General features: G+C 37.0%; 1 long non-coding RNA gene across 1 annotated transcript; it reads left to right on the top strand.

Moving 5' to 3' along the window:
* The first annotated feature begins 728 nt into the window (after positions 1-728).
* LOC135126658 (uncharacterized) lies at positions 729-1,444 on the top strand. Its single transcript, XR_010280112.1, has 2 exons — positions 729-972; positions 1,039-1,444. It is a non-coding gene; the product is annotated as an uncharacterized LOC135126658 (long non-coding RNA).
* Positions 1,445-17,737: the final 16,293 nt, after the last annotated feature.

Genomic DNA, 17,737 nt, shown 5'->3' on the forward strand with positions numbered 1-17,737 from the left:
CGTGAAAAATCAGGATTTAGTTCATTTTGTCGCAGTAACCATATAGCAACATGCACTCGTCGCGCAGTCGGCTCGTCGCAGATGCTGCACTTTCGTCAATAGTAAGGATGCAGATTTTTCTCTGTAAGGATACGATGCATGATCGATCTTGAGCATCCAATCATTTGTGCCACTTGTTCTTCACCGTCTATGCGTATAATCCGTGGAGCCCCAGCACGGCTTTCCGCATAGGCTGAAAAGATCCATCTTCTTTTGCTGGATGCAACAAACGACGAAACACATGCTGGTCAAGGAGCCGATGATTGGGGAAAAGACCTGTATATTCGCGCACAGCAGTGGCTGCATAGCGTGTACATTCTCCATAAATTGTTTGTATTGTTCTTAAAAAAAATTGCAACTATTGTTATAATTTTTATTCGTATCTTTTCAATCTCTAGAAAGTATGTACTCACAACTTTAAAGAAACTGTCTTAAATCATCATGTGCAACATCAATATTATTCTTGAATAAGTCTCAGTTTTCAGTATCTCCCCCACATGATTGACACCACAGCAGATACCTATGATCTTAATACACCAGAGAAGTGGAGTCTCGTCTATTTTTTCGTTGCTTAGATTAGGTATCAGCAACAAAGCTGTTCAGTAAAAATTGATACTGTTTATTGAAAATCATAATCACTGATTAATCAAAAGCGATATTTATGTTTAAATACACTTAGAGGTCTATTTTGTAACTCTTAACGATCTCGCTAGACCATCGTTAACTTACGATAATCGTTCCCATAACGATTTTGGGACTGATAGCGATTTTGTAACATCTATCGTCTCGTTACATAGCGATCGTATCGTTAGAATGTCATCGTTCCGGAACGATAGGTTTCAGCTCACCGTTAGAAGTGTCAGAACACGTTAGAAAAGTATTTATACAATGAAGAGGAACGTTTTGGTGCAAATATGGGTAGAGAAGGTAAATGTAAGTAATTAATGTATGTTTGGATTAGGTTGATAACTTATTATAGGTATATTTTTTTTACTGCAGAGACAGAATGAGAAATTTGTCTCGGGTCTTAAGAGATGTAAACGACCCCTTGATCGTTCGAGAAGAAACCTTTAGGAAGACCTACCAACTATAATGGGAAGCGGCGAGAGATACATTTCCAGAAATACTGCCGCAGAGTTCTGTATTATTCACCAGAAGTTGCAGGAAAAATTACATACTCATGTGCTGTTTCACACAATCAATCAATCAAGAAATATCGAAAATGACGAGATCAACATTGTCTATGACAAGGAGAACGATAATAATGAAGAACTTGAATATGAAGAACACAATTTACTACATGAATGGCATATCACAAGAAATAATTTAATAATACAGCATTTTCAATAATGTATTTATTATTTTTTTTACAACATAATGAAATTATTAAACAGTTCCTCTTTCACATAGTCTTAAATTTCTGGCCTTCTTTCAAACATTGAATTTCCAATCTACAAATCTCTGGAACACACAGTGACGTTTACTTACCAGGCAGTACATTGTAATTAGAGTGCCCTATGTTATATTCTTGGTGTACTAAAAAACACAGAGGTTATGGTTTATTGTGTAACAGTATTTATAAAGATTAAACATATCAGTTCTCATAATTGATTGGTCATGACTAAACAAGATGTTCACTTTGTCATAACCAAAGTGTTGATGTAAGCAGAATAATTGCTAATAGTTGTACGATAAATTATAGTAAAGTACACATTTTTAAAAAGAGTGTTCGGGAGATTCATTAATTACACATACCTCTCTGAACTGCTGAAAACTTTTTTGTGGTCCTCCCACAGAATTTAGTTTTGCTATCAACCCTTCCCAAATCTTTTCTAAAAGATCTGGCTTGTCCGCTACGAACTTTTGGGCCCTAAAATCTACATTACCTTCTAACTCCTCCACATACAACTCATGTTACTCTTGGGTAATACGCTGGGCCCTTTTACGTTTTTCCATTGCTCCCGTGAACGTATTGTAAACTGAATTTCGTGTTAGTGTGATTATTTTGATGTTTTTCTTTTATAATTATTGTTTACTTACATGTTATAAGTTCACAAATTTGTCCAAACTTCAATCAGTAGCAAAACAAATGTCACATGTCACAACAGAGAACAACGTAATCTAGACGCTACACAAATTTAAATACTACCGATTCTAAAAACATTAGATTCATCGTTCCGCTAACGATTTCAAAGCTTTACGATTACGATAGTGTTTATAAAATTGGAAATTTGTACAATCTCGCTAAACTGATTTTACGATTGCTTCTAACGATTATCGTTTGGGAACGAGATCGTTCCGGAGCGATAAATTACAAAATAGACCCCTTAATAACGTTCTTTGAATGGACATGTGGTACTCTTTTTTAGAAATAACGATAAACTTAATATCAGGCATATGATGCATTCTGAAAATGTACTAATTTTCGTTAAAAAGAACAACACATTATTCACGGGGCTCTAAGAAAATCACTTCTAATACCTGCTCTTCGGTAGCTACTCTATGTAGAATAGTAATAAATGTATTATTTGCCTAGGATGAAATGAAACAGCTTCTCTTATGACATGTACAGCCCAGTTAAACACAATTTAACTAGAATGGCAGCAGAAATAACTTCTGTGCCATGCTACTTGCCTTAAAGTAAACCTTGACGTCTCTGTGTACATTAATCAGTCATCTTTGGGGGCAGAAGCGTCTGTTCAGGTCAGTGATGAACTTCGTGACAGTTTATGACAAACAATTGTCAAAATGATTAAATTTATAACCACACTTCTGTTTCCTTTTGTTGACGGAGGGGGATTCGAAAAAAATTCATTCAACTTTAGTATTACCCGATTTTTTGTTCTTGGCATAGGTAACTTTGAACATAGAAACGTTCGGATATAAAAGCAGCCTCTCTATTGGTCAACTTAATCGCCTTCCAGTTCTCACACGGTTAAAGCCTGGACAATTCTTTTTGCGAATTACGGCACAGTTCGGGACAGGGAACATGTCATTCACGGGAATGGCGCGAATTCTGGGACACCCTGTATATGGTATTTGAAAAAATTAATGACTGAATCAATTAATTTTATTGATTAAATCAAGAATTACAAAACTGAATATGTACTTTGAAATCTTGACGTTTCGAAGTTATTGTAAGCATGATAAATTTTTAATCAAAATGTATCTGTTTATCAACCCCAAAATAGTATATTATTAGTAGAGAGCGGATTTCTGTCGGGCTAAGTCACGATTATAGGTGGGGACGCGTGAATCGCTGCGAATCAGTAGCGGGTGATAATCAGTGTGTGGCGAGCAAGTTGCCTGCGCTATAGGCAACCAACCGTACGCCTGCAAAGAACACCGCTAATTGGCTGGCGTACCACGCAGAAGCGAAAACGAGAAGCGAGACTAGAAAAGGCCTGATGGAAGCACAACTCGCTCTCTCCGCCATCGTCCACAAAAGCAGCAAGATCACAAGAACACCGCGCTCCTCGTCGCCGCAGAGTTCCAACACAACCACGTTGCTTAAATGTCATTCGTTGTAAATATGTGTACATAAATAAATCCGTACCAAAAACATCCACAACTGGTGACCCTCGACGAAAGAAGAAAACGCAACAACACAGAACAGGCACCGATTGACAAGCAACATCATGACGAACGCTGAACGAATCGCCCAACTCGAAAAGGAACTCGCAGACGCTAAGGCCGCCCTGGAATTGGAAGCCATGCAAAAGCAGATCGCGACATTGACGGCAACCGTAGAACGCCTAGTTACCGACAGAGGACGCGGCTATAATACAAACAAATATGGCCGCAACGGACGTCACCGCTCGAACTCGAGAAGCCGGACACGTGTCAACGAGAATAAGGGGTTATGTTATTACCACGACACGTTCGGCGAAAAAGCCCGGAAGTGCCACCAGCCCTGCAACTATTCGGGAAACTGATTTCCCCGTCGGCACTCGAGGCGGTGCACGACGGTACAACACAGCAGCAATATCGCCTTTTTGTAACGGACCCGAGCAGCGGAATCCAATTCCTAATCGACACCGGAGCCGAGATTTCAGTCATTCCAAAAGCCTTTTCAGGTAAGCAACGTCCATGCCCCACTGAAACGGTGCTTTTTGCAGCAAACAACAGCCAAATTCGGACGTACGGCCGCAAGCTAATGTTGCTCGACTTCAAACTCCGAAGACCGCTGAAATGGGTATTCATAATCGCAGACGTCAGCAAACCCATTATCGGCGCGGACTTTCTCAACCACTACCATTTGCTCCCCGATCTACGCAATCGAAAACTTATCGATGCATCGACACTGCTGTCCACATCAGGAATTCTTGCACCGTGCACACCACCCAATATTTCAACCGTGGCCAAAACTTCGCCGTACCACGAGTTGCTAGCGAAATTCCCCGAAATCACACGCCCTCGACCACCAGGCACAATTCCTGGAACGAATACGGCCCATCACATTTTCACTTCAGGACCTCCAATCGCTGAAACTCCCCGACGACTGTCGCCAGACAAATTAAAAGTGGCAAAAATGGAGTTCCAATTCATGATGGAGCAAGGTTGGTGCCGACCGTCAAAAAGTCCTTGGGCCAGTCCACTACACTTGGTGAAGAAAAAGCAGCCTGGCGAATGGCGCCCCTGTGGGGATTACAGGCGCCTGAACAGTGTCACTGTGCCAGACAGCTACCCGATCCCTCACATTCAGGATTTCTCGTTCCGACTGGAGGGAAAACGAGTCTTTTCGACCATCGATTTAGTACGGGCCTACCACCAAATCCCAGTAGCTGAGGAGGATATACCAAAGACCGCAGTGTGCACCCCGTTTGGATTGTTTGAGTTTACCGTAATGACATTCGGTCTGCGAAATGCGGCTCAGACTTTCCAACGACACTTAAATTCCGTTCTAAGTGATTTGGATTTCTGTTTCAGTTACATTGACGACATTCTGGTATATTCAAGTGACGAAACTGAACACTTACAACATTTAGAAATCCTTTTCCGGCGTTTACAACAGCATCACATTGTAGTCAATCCGGCAAAGTGTGTGCTGGGCGCCCCCGAGGTTGAATATTTAGGGCACACCATCACGGCAAGAGGAACTCAGCCCCTAGCAAGCAAAATATCAGCCATGCAACAGTTTCCAAAACCAAAAACTGTCAAAGATCTTCGACGTTTTCTGGGTATGCTAAATTTCTATCGAAGATTTCTAAAGAAGGCGGCTGAAGCACAGGCACCCCTGCACGCGTACCTGAAGGGCGACAAGAAGAACGACAAGACGCCGATACAATGGACTCCAGAAACAGAAGCGGTTTTTGAGCGATGCAAAGGAGAGTTGGCTAGAGCTACACTGTTGGTACACCCCGCCGATTACGCTCCCTTGAGACTAACCACCGACGCGTCAGACGTAGCTATTGGAGCTGTACTTGAACAGGAAGTAGAGCAAACATGGCAGCCGTTAGGGTTTTTCTCAAAAAAACTGAACCCAGCTCAACGAAACTACAGCACCTACGACCGCGAACTACTGGCAGTTTATGAAGCGATCAAATTTTTCCGGCACATGGTTGAAGGCAGACATTTCTCAATTAGAACTGACCACAAACCGCTGGTGTACGCATTTCACCAAAAATCCAGCAAGGCGTCACCCCGACAACTGCGACATTTGGATTTTATTGGACAATTTTCGACTGAGATCACTCACGTGACAGGTGACCAGAACCTTGTCGCGGATTCCCTGTCCCGAATCGACGAAATCACCACTCCAACGATAATAGAACCTCGAGACCTAGAGAACGAACAAGAGACTGACCCAGAATTCCTCGAGTTACGAAAAACTCCAACGACAGGCCTCCAGCTTAGGAAGCTCACTCCCACAGATTCTGAGGTACCCATATGGTGCGACATATCAACCACGAACATTCGGCCATACATACCACCCCGTTTTCGCCGAAGGGTTTTCGACAAGTACCACAGTTTTTCCCACCCAAGCGGAAAAGCCACGTACCAAGCCATCAAAACCAAGTTCGTATGGCCCCGGATGGAGCGAGACATTAAACAGTGGGCTCGAACATGCCTAGCTTGCCAAAAATCCAAGGTAAGCCGTCATGTAAAAACTCCTTTTAATTCCTTTGACCCGACAGACCAACGATTCGAACACATCCACGTAGACATCGTCGGTCCACTGCCCACATGCCAGGGATATCGATACTGTCTGACCATGTCCGACCGATTTACTCGATGGCCCGAAGTCGCCCCCATGGAAGACATGACTGCTGACACCGTGGTCAAGACACTATACTCATCCTGGATCGCGCGTTTTGGATGTCCGCGACGAATAACGACAGACCAAGGAAGGCAGTTCGAGGCAGCCATCACGACGAGTTTGATGAACCTGTTGGGAATCAAACGTTGCCGAACAACACCATACCGGCCACAGAGTAATGGCCTCATCGAGAGGTGGCACAGGACAATGAAAGCTGCGATAATGTGCCAAGAGAATGAGAACTGGGTTGACTCACTTCCAACTGTACTCCTGGGCCTACGTACCGCCATTAAGGACGACCTGAAATGTTCGCCAGCAGAGATGACGTACGGTACCCAGCTTAGTATTCCGGGAGAGTTCTTCTTTACGACAAACGATGTCTCAGCTGAACCTGAACCATTCACATTCGTAGAGAAGTTGAAGCTACAAATGGAACAACTACGACCAGTCCCAGCTTCACACCATGACAGGCGACGCACATTTGTCCACCCAGAGCTGGATACATGCACTCACGTATTTCTACGCGACGACGCAGTACGAAGACCGCTGCAACAACCATACAGCGGACCACACCCAGTAACATCTCGAAGGGGAAAAACGCTAACCATTGTTGTACGAGGCAAGCCAACAACTGTCAACATCGAGAGAGTCAAACCAGCATTCCTTCCACAAGAAGCCGAACCGCCAATTTTACAAACAACAACGCAGCCAGAACCCACAATCAGTCGCAGAACAACAAGAGCAGGACGACAAACTAAAACACCAGTCCGTTTTAGAGACCAATGACCCGTGACGACGTCACTGGAGAGGGGGTACTGTGGCGAGCAAGTTGCCTGCGCTATAGGCAACCAACCGTACGCCTGCAAAGAACACCGCTAATTGGCTGGCGTACCACGCAGAAGCGAAAACGAGAAGCGAGACTAGAAAAGGCCTGATGGAAGCACAACTCGCTCTCTCCGCCATCGTCCACAAAAGCAGCAACATCACAAGAACACCGCGCTCCTCGTCGCCGCAGAGTTCCAACACAACCACGTTGCTTAAATGTCATTCGTTGTAAATATGTGTACATAAATAAATCCGTACCAAAAACATCCACAAGTGCATTTAATTTTCACTTATTCCATAAATACAATTCACGAAACCTTAATTCGTAAAACAGCTAGGTAAATGAGAACGGGAATTAACAGCAAAGTACAACGAAGCACCGTTATTTTATTCTAAAATAGACGAAGTGCAGCCAGTAACTGCACTGAATTCCCATCCCGCACGAGCCGTACGGAGTTTGGCCTTGCCAAGCCCGACAGAAATCCGCTGTCTAATTATTAGCCAAGGTTGCAGAGCCAAGCATTCTAGACCGAGCGCAAATTAGAACCCGAGACGCGCAGCGTCGAGGGTTCTGAAGCGCGAGGTCTAGAAGTGGCTTTGCAAACGTGGTTAATATACTATTTTTTTCACTAGCAGAAACCATAAGACAATAAACTGAAAAAATAAACGTTCAATTTTTTGACGCAACATGATTTTGTTTTGATTTCTAATCAAACTTAATCTAAATCTTCAACACAAAGAAAACCGTTTATACTTGTCGCTGAGTTAATCATTTTATCTTCTACCGTCTACCAACTACCATGCGTATACTCAAGTAATGTTTGTAGCACACATTTGTTCATTTTTTAAGAAATAATCACATCAAACATTGCGTACATAACCTCAATTTTTCTTTTTGAACCGGTGGTCGCAAAAGTTGAATTTGCTACCACTAAATGAGTCGACATTTGCATGCGTCATGGCTGCTAGTGAAAAAAATTAATTACGTCATCTCAAAATTTTGCCATATAAATTCTTTCGAAAACGTGCAAAATATGATCAGACTGTACTTGTAACTTATCATTGCATTCATATTCTTTAAATTTGCTTATACAGGGTGGCTCAAAAAAATTAATGAATCAGTCAATTTATTATTGATCAGTTTAAGAACATTTTCTCGAAAATGTGAGAATATGCTCGTCTTTATAACAATAAAATAATGATAAGGTAAGAATTATAATAAACATCCAGAATATTTTTTTTCAATTGAGGCTTATGAATAATTTTAGTCATCGGTTTTGAGGCGATAAACTCATTCAAATCAAACAAATGTTTACATGACATTCTTCCGATGTATAAACATGTAATAAAATAAAATAAAATTTATTTGTTTTTAATTTGGTTATTACAAAAATACGATTTCGTCTTTGACTGATCGTTTGTTGACACAAATGATCTCGAGATTGTGAAAAATGCAAAATTGGTCACTTGCTTCCTCTAATTTACGTGTACCTATATCTTGCAACCAGGCAGCCACCTGTACAAAGAGCTGCCACCAACGTTTTGTCTGCAGTATCGTTTCTCACTCTTATTTTGCTCTTTGAATTCATATTTTTTCGATTTGCTTATACAGGGTGGTGCAAAACAATTAATGATTCAATTTATTTTATTAATTAAATCAAGAACTGCAAAACCGAATGCCTTGTAATCTTGCAGACGTTTTGAAGTTATTGCAGGCATGGTAAATTTTTAATCAAATCTCTTTATCCCCCCCACAAAATTGATGATGTCTCATGTCATAATTTTGCCGAAAAAATACTATCTAAATTGTGCAAATTATGATGAGTCTATACTTTTGCAATAACATTTTTTACATTTGAATGAATATATTAATTTATTTTACTGATTAAATCAAAACGGCTCACACCATTTTTTCCAAAACATTTTCCAGTTTCCACTTCTGGCTTAGGATGAATTTCATTGAAAAGTGTTACTACAAAACTTCGTCTTTTGTCACCGTAACCGATAATCATTATTAATGTTACGAAGGAAACCCATACGCCGCCCCAGTACGTGGGTTCTATAATTCTAAAATTTTGTAAAGTAAAAACATATTTGAAACATACGCGTAGCATCCTTCTTTACATTTACTTTAGCATTATATATTCACGTTTAACTATTTCAACTTATAGGGGTCCTCCAAAAGTATAAAAGCCGCAAAATCAAATTTTATAATTTTTCGAAAATGCTGGATATGTTTCATTGTACTTCAGGAACGAAGGAATTCCTACATTGTCCTAATTATCATGAAGCTGGTATAAGATAGAAATTACTTAGTATGTTTTTATCCACTAAATTTACGAAACGTAATAATTTCAGACACCAATTTCAAAATTGTTGTTTGTATAGGAAAGGACAACAGAAACATAAATCGTTTTGATAGATTTTTACTTCCCGAGCGTAAGCGAAAAAAGTATTGTAATCGAGTCCGTCGACCGACTTTCTACTTTTACGTTTTCTCGACCTTTCATCACCCCAACAGGACGAAGAAATAGGTCTTCCGTTTCCGTCTGTCTGTCTGTTTGTCCGTCTGTCGAGATTAAATTCGACATGTCGTGTTTTTTCTAAACAGGTCGAGTTTAATCTCGACATGTCGAGTTTAATCTCGACATGTCGAGTTTTTTCTGGACATGTCGTGTTTTTTCTCAACATGTCGAGTTTAATCTCGACATGTCGAGTTTTTTCTCAATATGTCGAGTTTAATCTCGACATGTAGAGTTTTTTCTCAATATGTTGAGTTTTTTCTCAACATGTTGAGTTTAATCTCGACATGTCGAGTTTTTTCCAAAAAAAATTCCACCTGACCATTCTACGCTTCCGTAGAAAATAAAACTATTTCTGTAAATTATTAAAAACGATGCACAATTGGAAAGCGAGAAGCGAGTAAGGCAAGGATGCACAGGCCGCACTTCAGACGGGTAGAGAGGATGAATAAATTTCGACCGCCCAGCTTTATTTATAAACAACGACGTCATAGCAAAACGCATCTGTGCGTGATGTTCGATGTCCCGCATGCTGTTGAATGCGCCAAGGTCATCAAAAAAGGTTATAAGTGCAAAAAAATTATTAACCTGAATGAGTTTATCGCCCCAAAACAGATGACTAAAATTATTCATAAGCCTCCACTGAACAAAATATTCTGAATGTTATTATTATAATTCTTACCTTATCATTATTTTATTGTTATAAAGACGAGCGCATTCTCACATTTTCCAGAAAAGGGAGTGGTTCGTTCTTAATTTGATCAATAATAAATTGACTGATTCAGCAAATCTAAAAAATATGGATGCAATGATTAAAAGTCTGTTCATATTTTGCATATTTGCGAAAGAATTTATTCGACAAAATTTTGAGATGCCGTAATCAATTTTTTGGGGTTGATGAACAGATACATTTTCATTAAAGAGTTACCATGCTTACGATAACTTCAAAACATCAAGATTTCAAAGTATTCAGTTTTGCAATTATTGATTTAATCAATATAATAAATTGACTCAGTCATTAATTTTTTCACACATCCCGTATAAGCAAATCTAAAAAATATTTATGCAATGATAAATCACAATTATAGACTCATCAATGATGAGTCATCATGCTTTGCACAATGCACATTTAAGATACCATATTTTCGGAAAAATTTTGGGGTGGTGTGATCAGTTTTTAGGAGGGGATGAGTAAATATATTTTGATCAAAAATTTACCATGCCTATGACAACTTTAAAACATCTTCAAGATTTCAAAGCATTTGGTTTTGTAGTTCCTGATTAAATCAATAAAATAAATTCACGTATTCATTAATTTTTTTAAGTCACCCTGTATATGCAAATCCAAAAAATATGAATGGAATGATAAATCACAAGTATTGTCTCATCATACTTTGCACATTTAAAATTTTGGGGAGACGTCATCAATTTTTTAGGGGGGATCAGGAAATATATTTTGACTAAAAATTTACTATGCGCCCGTTCTTATGCTTTATGTCCATTGTGAATGGGCAGTAACACACAAGTTTCTCCTCAACGGATGCAATAGAAAATAAGATATTAAAGGATTCACTTTCACATTTCCTTTACGATAAAGCCTTTAACAAACGGATCCCTTATTAAAAGGTTAAGATACAGAATTCGGCGCTTAATCAGGAACTAAAAAACTGATAGATGCTTTAAAATCTTGGAGATGTTTTAAGCTTATGATAAGCATGATAAATTTGTAATCAAAATTTACTTATCCGCTCCAAAAAATTGATGACGTCAGCCGTCAGCTCAAAATTGCCGAATAAATCCTATATAAAATGTAAAAAATATGATGAGTCTGTACTTGTGATTTATCATTCCATTCATTGTTTTGGATTTGCATATACAGGGTGACTCAAAAAAATCAATCAATGCGTGAATGTATTTAATTGATTTAATTCGAACTATAAAACCGAATGGTTTGAAATTTTGGAGATTTTTTAAAGTTATCATAAGCATAGAAATTTTTTTATCAAAATGTATATGCTCATCTCCCCTAAAAAACTGATGACGCCACCCCAGAATTTTGCTCAATCTTAAATGTGTAAAGTATGAGTCTATACTTGTGATTTATCACTGCATTATAAATTTTTATATAGATTTTTTATTAGATTTGCTTATACGGGGTGTCTGAAAAAAATTAATGACTGAGTCAATTTATTTTATTGATGAAATCAAGAATTGCAAAACTGAATATGTACTTTGAAATCTTGACGTTGTGAAGTTATTATAGTAACTTTTTAATCAAAATGTTTATCAACTCCAAAAAATTGGTTATGTCATCTCAAAATTTTGCCGAATAAATTCTTTCGAAAATGTGCAAAATATATACAGACTATTTTTGTAACTTATTATTTCATTCAATTTTTTTTGATTTGCTTATTCAGGGTGACTCAAAAAAAATGAATCAGTCAGTTTATTATTAATCAAATTAAAAACGAGCCACCCGATTTTCTCTAAAATGTGAGAATACGCTCGTCTCTGTAACAATAAAATAAAGATCAGGTAACAATTATAATAACAACATTCAGAAAATTTTGTTCAATTGAGGTTAATAAATAATTTTAGTCATCTGTTTTGAGGCGATAAACACAGACCTTCTTCCGATGTCTAAAAACATCAACATTTTTTTATTTTTTGAGCGAAGTACAAGGGAAGTATTGTAATCGAGTCTCTACTTTTACGTTTTGTCGACCTTTTATGACCCCTAGAGTACGAAAAAATAGGTCTCCCGTCTGTCTGTTAAGGGGACTCGCTAGACGAGGTATAACATTTTTTTGGTTTTTTGTATGAAAAAATGATATTAATATAGATGTATCTACATCAAACTGCAGCTTTTTTCATATTCTAGAGCGCAGAGACCAGTTCAGTCAACTAAAAAAATATGGCTCAGAAATATCGTAAAAAAAGCACTATTGTATGTTTTATTTTCAAGTTTTTTGAGTCATAACCATCATAGAATCGCTTGAAAATTCGCACATGGATAAAACATCACTTTTTACAGAGCGCAGTCATTAAATGTTTGTTAGTGGTACAATTTGTTTAAATAATAATGTGTTTATTAAAATTAAAATATACCACAAATTAATGCAAAATACGTCGAATAATTTTAACAGGAATATCAGAGGAAAATTAATGATCTATTGGTTACCAGAGTTTTTAACAAAAACTAACAATTATTGAAAAAATGGGTATCAATTCGACAGAATTTGAGCAGTTAGTTCAGTACTTTGTCGATAGGAGCGCCACTAAAATTTACGGAAGCGACTTTCCAGGTAAAACCCTTATCGCCTGCTCTACCATAAGCTGATTTTTAGAGTTCTCGGCTGATTTTTCTAATTTATGGCAAGGAACTCAGTTTTATAACAAGCCGCCAGGACCGGCCGTAGTAATCTATTGTTAAGGAAATTAACTTTTACGCAGTGAAGTACTATCATAAAACCGAATTAAAACTGGGGAACTATAATATTTTTACTCCACTCAGGATCCTGAATTCAATACACATGATTACTAAAAATTCATTGTAATATTATTGTTAATATATATTTTGCTTTGTTAATTAATAAAACTAATAAACATATTTATAATAATAATAAAGATACAAACAATCACATCTCAGAAGAATTCATAACACTAAATTTTTAAACAACGAAAAACTATTCTATCAACATTTAACTAATTCAAGCAAAACTCAATTATCCGGTGAAATACCAAGTTCACAAGATGTAACAACATTTTGGTCAAAACTTTGGTCTCAAGAATTTGAATTTAACCAATCTGCCAAATGGATTCCTCATATATATAATAAACTATCCACAGTTACACCAATGAATGATCATCAGATAACACTTGCCGAATTAATAAATACCATCAATAAGACACACAACTGGAAATCACCAGGACCAGACAAAATCCATAATTTTTGGATAAAAAAATTAAATTGTGTACATATTCATTTACTACATCACTTAAATCAGTTCCTTCTTGACCCATCCTCTTTTCCAACATTCTTATGTCATGGTGTAACATACTTAAAACCTAAAGATAACGACACAAAAAATCCATCAAAATACAGACCTATCACATGTTTACCGACAATATATAAAATATTAACCTCATGCATTACACAAAAAATATATCAACACTGTTTTAACTCTGACATCATTAATGAAGAACAGAAAGGATGTATTAAAGGATCCTTTGGCTGCAAAGAGCAATTAATCATAGATTCCATCATCTGTGAACAAGCTAGAAAAGAAAACCGAAACATATATACTGCTTTTATTGATTATAAGAAAGCTTACGATTCTGTCCCTCATTCCTGGCTATGCAAAATTCTGGAATTATACAAGATTGATACTAAAATCTGCACTTTTCTCAAATGTTCCATGGAATTTTGGAAGACCACCCTCCAAATAACCTTAAATGAACAAACAATTCAGTCAGACCCAATAATGATCCGAAGAGGAATTTTTCAAGGCGATTCTCTTAGCCCGTTATGGTTCTGCTTAGCAATAAATCCCCTCTCCGATATCCTGAACAGCTGCAATTATGGGTTCAATATAAGAATTAACAAACAAAGAGAAAACAGAATAAGTCACTTGCTGTATATGGATGACATAAAAATATATGCAAGTACACAAAATCAATTAACAAACCTATTAAATCTGACTGAACAATTTTCCGGTGATATTGGTATGTCCTTTGGTATTGAGAAATGTAAGACCCAAGCAATCAGAAAAGGCGTGTTTCACCAAGTACCACATATAACACAGAATAAGGAAATAATTGAAGCCCAAGAACGAAACGATACATACAAATATCTGGGTTTCTGTCAATCCTCCCACATCAATCATACCAAAACGAAAACACAGTTGAAAGATCAATACGTAGCGAGATTAAAATTAATATTGAAGACACAGTTAAATGGAAAAAATTTAATGAAAGCAGTAAATACATTCTGCGTTCCACTGCTAACATATTCTTTTGGAGTCATTAAATGGTCCAAAACTGATCTTGAAAATTTAAACATCGCAACAAGGAAAATCTTCACACGGTATAGAAGGCATCACCCAAAATCGTCGATTGAGAGATTCTCATTACCAAGACAGAATGGAGGAAGGGGTTTCCAGAACTTAGAAAACTTATATCAGAGACAAATCTCAGATTTGAAGAAGTATTTCTTGAAACGAGCGGAAAGAAATGAAATGTTTCGCACCATCACAAGAGCAGATTTGAACCACACACCCTTAAATCTGTCGAACACCGAAGAAATCCACACCCCCCACACAATAGATAAAATAATAAGTGGGCTAAAACAAAAACAACTACATGGAAAATTCTACAAAGACTTAGAAGAAAATCATGTCAATAAGAAGATGTCATTGATTTGGTTAAAAAAATCAAGTTTGTATGCCGAAACAGAAGGATTTGTGTTTGCTATTCAAGACCAAGAATTATAGAAAATACATTATCAAAGATCCGAACATAAAAAACGACTGCTGTCGCCTATGCAAAGCAAAACCTGAAACGATCCAGCACATAATCTCGTCTTGCAGCATCCTAGCACAAACTGATTACAAAGCTAGACACGACAACACAGCCAAAATCATTCACAAAGAATTAGCAACACTTATGAACTTAATCGAAGATACGACACCCTATTACACTTACATTCCGTCTCCATTCCTTGAAAATAACAAATACAAATTATACTGGGATCGCACAATACTTACAGACTTAAACATTACAGCTAACAGACCAGACATCATACTTATCAAAAAACACACGAACGAAGCCATTCTCATTGACATTGCTATTCCTAACACAAACAACATTATTCAAACATACAACACCAAGATTTCAAAATATCTACAATTATCGATAGAAATGAAATCCATGTTGAATCTTAAAAAAATTTCAATTCTACCCCTAGTTATCTCTAATGTAGGTGTAGTTCCAAATAGCTTAGTTGAGAATTTAAAGTCTTTGCATTTGAATGATTCAATAATTGTCAAAATTCAAAAAGCTGTTTTGTTAGGAACATGTCATATTGTTCGTAAGTTTCTTGAACAGTCTGATCATGTCAGTCAGATTAGATTAGCACCAGTAGGTCAGAGTAGTGTAGGTCACTTTTCATGTGATGCGCGGATAAATGGTCGGTAGTTACGCTGGACTTTTGGGGATGGGGTGAGATTAGAGAATAATAGCAGACTAATTTGTATGCTGTAATTCTAGAATCTCGAAAGTTGTTCTGTTAATCTAATCAATGCATATCATTACTTGGTCTTAGTACCCGTAATGATAGAAGTCTTGCCTGAATGCCGGTCATTTCCGGGTCAGTGGTGGGTCATAATAAAAAATATATAGAATACAGCTTTTGTTTAACACGTATAAGTAGCTAAGTGTATCTACTACTTATCCCAGAAAGGAGGTGTTTTAAAAAGCCCTACGCCCAGGAACTTCTCCCTTCATTGTTTACTCGAAAAAAGTGCTCGTATATGTTTTCATTTGCCGAGAGATCATTTTCAAAATATATTTATAATAAAAATATACAAGTCTTGGGGATGAAAAATGTACTCCTAATAAATTATTAAAGTACATAAAAAAATAGAAACAAATTTTATTTATTTTTAAAAAATCTCTCGCAAAGGCAGGTTCCTCTTTCTTCTTGAATCAATTATTTCGGGTAATAATGCGCCAAAGTAAAATCTGCCAAGTTTATCTGCCATCTTTTTACATATATTTCTTCGTCTTTATAAATTTTTTCTATATTTATTCCTTTGGGTGTCCATACAACAAAATAAACTTGTGAAATACCCGTAACAAGCATTTGTCCCTGGATTTGAAAGTAGTAATCATGATTTTTTTTTAGTATCAGTTCTCTGTCTGTCAATGTACGTAATTTGATTGCACTCCTATCCTCTAGAACCCTGTCTGGACTAGCAGCCAAGTAAGGAAATTGTTTTGAAATAAACAAGCCACACCGTTCAGTTTTTATATTTTTATTTATTTCAAAACACTTGACAGCTTTTTCCTCACTTTGCTGTCCATAGTATGTATGACTATTACCTTTAAATGTACTGTACAACAGAGACTCCACAGTTTTAGCTATTGCTGTAGTCGGTCTAAGTTTGTAAATACGTCCAAAATTTGAAGCCGTAACCCTAATTACTCTTTCTTTTGCCCAAATGTGCCTCTTGCCTAGTGTCTATTTCAATTTGGTCTAAATTCAAAGATAATTTTCTCAAAAAAACCTCTTTGGCTGTCACAAATGTTTCTACATCCATGACAGGATTTTCTAAAAAATGTTTAAACCATAATCGCAGTCGGGACCAGCATACGTAAATTTTTTTACGACATATTTTTTTACGAATACTTTGTCTAAGACGAGCTTGTTTTACAGACGAACAATATTTTTTTGATATTAAACCAGGACCGTTTTAATCACAATATATTTACTTATCCCCTCTAAAAAATTGATGACGTCACCTCAAAATTTTGCTGAATAAATCCTATCTAAATTGTATAAAATATGATGAGTCTCTCCTTGTGATTTATCATTCCTTTCATGTTTTTTGGTTTTGCATGTACAGGATGACCCCAAAAATTAATGAATGCGTAAATTTATTTTATTGATTTAATCAGGAACTACAGAACCCAATGCTTTGAAATCTTGCAAATGTTTTAAGGTTATAAAGAGCATAATAAATTTTTAGTCAAAATATATTTGCTTATCCCCTCCAAAAAATTGATGACGTCAGCTCAAAAGTTTGCCGTATAATCCTATTTAAAATTTACAAAATATGATGAGTCTCTTCTTGTAATTTATCATTACATTCATATTTTTTGGAATCGAATATACAGGGTGACTCAAAAAATTTAATGAATGCCCAAATTTATTTTATTGATTTAATCAGGAACTACAAAACCGAATGCTTTGAAATCTAATGTGAAAAAAAAACATAATAGGCATGCAGTCGTCACGTTTCCGATAGCGAGGGAAGTACTGTCTAAACTCTTTAGACCAATTTTTTTGATTTTCCCATTTTTCCATTTCTCA

The sequence above is a fragment of the Zophobas morio genome, unplaced genomic scaffold, assembly GCF_036711695.1.
Source record: "Zophobas morio isolate AGI-343-1 ecotype UQ-CSIRO unplaced genomic scaffold, CSIRO_AGI_Zmor_V1 ptg000011l, whole genome shotgun sequence".
NCBI lineage: Eukaryota > Metazoa > Arthropoda > Insecta > Coleoptera > Tenebrionidae > Zophobas > Zophobas morio.